At 36.5% G+C, this 4,515-nt stretch overlaps 1 pseudogene; it reads right to left on the bottom strand.

The window, feature by feature from the left end:
* Positions 1–1,243: 1,243 nt before the first annotated feature.
* Positions 1,244–2,245, bottom strand: LOC144224828 (F-box only protein 8 pseudogene; annotated as a pseudogene).
* Between the last annotated feature and the right edge of the window lie 2,270 nt (positions 2,246–4,515).

Genomic DNA, 4,515 nt, shown 5'->3' with positions numbered 1-4,515 from the left:
GAGGCAAGGAAGGATTCTTCCCTAAAAGTTTTTGAGGGAGCCTGCTCACCCTTGATTATGGACTTCTTAGCTCTTGATTATGGCCTCCAGAATTATGACAGAATAAATGTCTGTTGTTTGAAGCCACACAGTTTATGATACGTTGTTATGTAGCAGCCCTGGCGAGCTAACACAGTAAATCAGAGCAAGATCAAAGTTGTGGCCAAACCAGAGGTATTTAGTCATGGAGACAGGAAGTGATGGCAGCACTGCTCAGGACTGAGGGCTTATCTAGGGCAGAGTGGTAGAGGGAGTGTGAAGATCATTGGTTAAGAGAACTTCAAGAAACTGAGGTGCCAAGGAATTGCAAGGATTATCTTGTGGACGTCACAACCATCGAGACTGATGACAAAAGTGATATTAGAGAGAGTGATGTGAATGTGGAAGTCCAAATATGACACTAACACTGGGAACCGATTTTAGGGCTTTAAATGACAACCAAAAAGAGGGGAATAGGTAGAATCCCCTGAAGACATAAGATTTAAAGCGGATATTATTTTATATGTTTAAAAGCATCGATCAATGGATAGCACAATATGTATTCTTCAAACTGAATTTGTATGTTGCCATATATTTGATGTATATTTATATATTTTCACCAATTTCTGCTATGTAATGGTCCATTGAATAACTATGCCAGATTATTTATCAATTCCCCTGTTAATAGATGTTTGTTTTTCTAGTTCTTAGTATTAAAAGCAAAACTCTCTTTCATTGCATTTTGTTTCCTTCCTATTGCACCTATAATTTTGTCTCCATTATTTTTATTTAGAGAACAAAGGAAAGGCTTTAGCTAAAATCTTTACAATAAAATAATTATGATTATAACTCACTTCAGTTAAATATATACATATGACATGGTATTTTTTAAAAGAATGGAGATGAATAGTTGTTCAAGCAGATCTAATACACAAATATATCATATTTTAGAGTAAAATTCCAGTTTAACATTCTTAAATAGGTGTGTGAGACAATGGATTTGCTTTGCACAAAACAATATAAGCAAAACTAAGAACAAACTCTGCAAAATTCTTGAGTTATTCAGGGAAACTGCCTCAAAAGAAAATAGTACAAGCAAAAACCAAAAACTAGTACATTCAAGTTGGTTTGTATACAGAGGCTAGAATGACCAGCACTAATGTAACATTCATATCTGCTAAATAAGCCCTTGGATAGTTTTAGTTTGAATTTAATGGTTGAAATCCTAGTAACTGTGCTTTTCTGCAGCCACGTGGCCAAAAAGGTAGATGTTATCATAAAGGTTTCCTATAAAATCTTCACTAATGTTTTGAGCAGCACAACATGTATTTCGAATAAATTCTTTTTGACATTTTATTCTTTACGTGAGGTCTGGTGAGGTCAAGGGAAAGTAGAATAAAAGAGTAGCACAGTATGTAGACAGCATCAGGACTGAGGCCAAGTTCTCACATTAAATCGGTGTTACAAGCACAGAATCTAGGCGAGACCTTTGTTCTAAGAGTTTTAAGATACTCCCCTGCTCTTCAGGGACATTGAAGGGACAAAATAATTCTCTAGGTGCATTGGGCAAGAACTGATTTCTAATATTATGCAATATTACAAGTTCATCCAAGACATCTCTTTTTTTTTCATCAAGATAGAGTCTTGTGGTTTCTTGCTTTTGCTTTTTGGTTTTTGTTTTTCTGCAATTTAGTATTCTTGTACAGAAGATAAACTTTGCTATTTCCTTTGGTGACTCATCTAGGATACCCTTGGACCTAAAGTAGTTTACTCCTTCCTCTGGGTTAGCATTAAAGGTGAGGCTGCCTTCATCCAGCTGCGTATACAATTTTCTGAAAGAAAATCCCAGGGGTTGGTTCTTATTATATATGGAACAGTGACCCCAAGTGGATTTACACAATTCTTGCCAGAGAAGTTCACCGTTTGCAAGGTCCTACCAAGCGCATGACCCTATGCAGAAGTCTGTTGCTTTCCGGTAGGACAAGGTGGTGAAGCTTAGCTCAGGGGGCAACATTTCCAGATTAATAAATCTTTCCTCTTTAGATTCCTGTGCCTTCAAAAGATGATATATATCAATGCCTTCGTGGACTTGTTTATGACACCTGGTGTTAGAAATGTTGGTGGCAGCAACCTGGTGGCTCTGGTCTCTGCTGAGGTAGCTGTGCTCTCTATAGCCTTCTTGAGGTAGCTGCTAGGCTCCCGCCACTCTCCACAGCCCCTCGCCCATCTGCAAGCTGTTAGAAACTGGCACACGTGACTGTGGAGGTCGACGAGGCAAGCGTGGACTCTGTAGGTCAGTCTATCAGGAAAGGCAAGCTGGAACTCTCTGGAATGGGCTGAAACTGCCCCCTGTGCAAGCAAAATTTCTTCTCCTGGGCCTACCATTATTTTAAAATTGTGCCACCTGTCTTTCTTGGCTGATCCATCCTTCCCGAACTTTTTTGTCTTTCATTAGCCTTTACAAAAACCTGGCTTTTAAAAAATATATATATTCTTTGTTTTTTCTTTGTTTTTTAGAACTGATAACCTAATCTTTAAAAATTTTATCATATTTATGTGCATATTTCTAGATTTTGTGGGAGCACCGTTATTGATATTATTTCACAGTTTGATTTAAAATGAACACTTATGTCATTTACTCTGATTTTTCTCAATTTCTAAAAAATTCACTTGAGGTTGTAAATTTCTATGGGTTTTGCTACATTTCACAAGTATGTACATATCCTCTCCATTCAGTTATTGATATTAAAATATTTTTTTAACATTTATTTATTTTTTGAGAGACAGAGACAGAACGTAAGTAGGGGAGGGGCAGAAAGAGAGGGAGAAACAGAATCTGAACTGTCAGCGCAGAGACCGACTGGGTGATTGAGCTCACAAACTGCAAGATCGTGACCTGAGCCAAAGTTGGACAATAAACTGACTGAGCCACACAGGTGCCCCCAGTTATTGTTATTGTATAATTTCCAGTGAGTTATTCCTTGAATTCAATTTTAACTAATAGCATAGAGAATGTTACATAAGCTTTCAATTATATGTTTTGTTTCTTGCATGCCCCACTTTTTTCTAAACTTTACCTCTTCTTTGTTGTGATTCATCAGTGATTTCTTCAACAGTGTTAAAGTCTCATGTTTTTTGTATGAAAATATTTTTATTATCTAGTTAGTCCTGAATCACAGACATTCAAGTAGAAGTAGACAGTGTCTGCCTGATGAATTATTTTTTGTCATTAATGACTTCCTTTATTTCTATAAAAGCAGAGTAATTGTATATTAATATTGTTATATGTGTAATACCTGGTTGATCCTTTCCCATTTTTGGAACTGTAAACTTTCTTAGTCATTATATTCTAGGTATGATTCTTTTAAATAAAATTTGTTACTGTATCACCTCTAACATTCTCTGTATGTAAAGAGGCAAATTTATATTTAGACTTAATTTCAATCATTTTATTTTCTTTTGTAGATCTACTCATAATATTCTCTTTGTCCTTTTTACTCCATTTTGACTTTTTTAAAACTGATACAAAAATTTACCTTTTCCCCATTATAATTTCAGTTGTTATTTATATTCCAAATTTTGTGTAATTGTACCCCACATTTTTTACCTCTTTATAGAAATAGATCACTCTTCATTGTACAACTCAAAGAATTTTCACAAAGTGAGCATGTCCTGATAACCAGCCTCCAGATTAAGAAGCCACAGATTCCATACATTCCAGAAAATCCTTGGTGTTTCCTGCCAGTCACTATAGCTAGCTGTTTATGTTCTGTGTGGTATGTGAAACTAATTCCTTAGATCCATCTCCTACTTAATGAATTCTCTGTTTAGTTCCAACTAATCTCTTTAGTCTTTCCATTGAGTTTTCAGTTCCATTATTATACACATACTATTTACAAGTTCTATTTTATCTTTTCAAATTTGTTCTTATCTTCCGTTTTTAGCTCCTCAATAGATTTAAGTGTGTATATTTAATGGTATTGTAAGGACACAAGTCTAAACCAAAGTGACTCCATGACAGGCTTTAAGTTTCCCCTCTAAACTAGAAGGCCTAAGTTTCAGCTTCCCTGAAACTATCAGGCGGTTATACATTGCCCAAGGCAGGAGAAACCACCCTTGCAACACCCAATCAGGAGAGGCCAGTGAACACCCTCCACATTACTAAGGGAGAGGCCTATAGATAGAAACTATAGATAGGACCCTGTTACCTAATGTTAAAGTTAACCCGTTAGTCCCAGAACAAGACCCTAGGCTCGCTCTGTGATTAGTTGAATTTAAAGGTACTCTAAACGTTGTAATTGGATCCCGCCAAAAGTAACGAATACTGTAGACAATGTGTATGGTTAAACCCGCTGTCAACGATGTTGAGTAATTGTGATTGGATCACTGTTTCCATGCCACAACTTCTGTAACTCTCCCATCACAAACCCCATAAAAACCCTACTCTGCCTTTGTTCCGGGTTCACAGCATGGATCCACTGTGCTGGTAAAGTCTGT

The sequence above is a fragment of the Crocuta crocuta genome, unplaced genomic scaffold (genome assembly GCF_008692635.1).
Source record: "Crocuta crocuta isolate KB4526 unplaced genomic scaffold, BGI_CrCroc_1.0 scaffold112, whole genome shotgun sequence".
Classification (NCBI taxonomy): Eukaryota; Metazoa; Chordata; class Mammalia; order Carnivora; family Hyaenidae; genus Crocuta; species Crocuta crocuta.
This window is presented reverse-complemented; position numbering and strand designations above follow the sequence as displayed.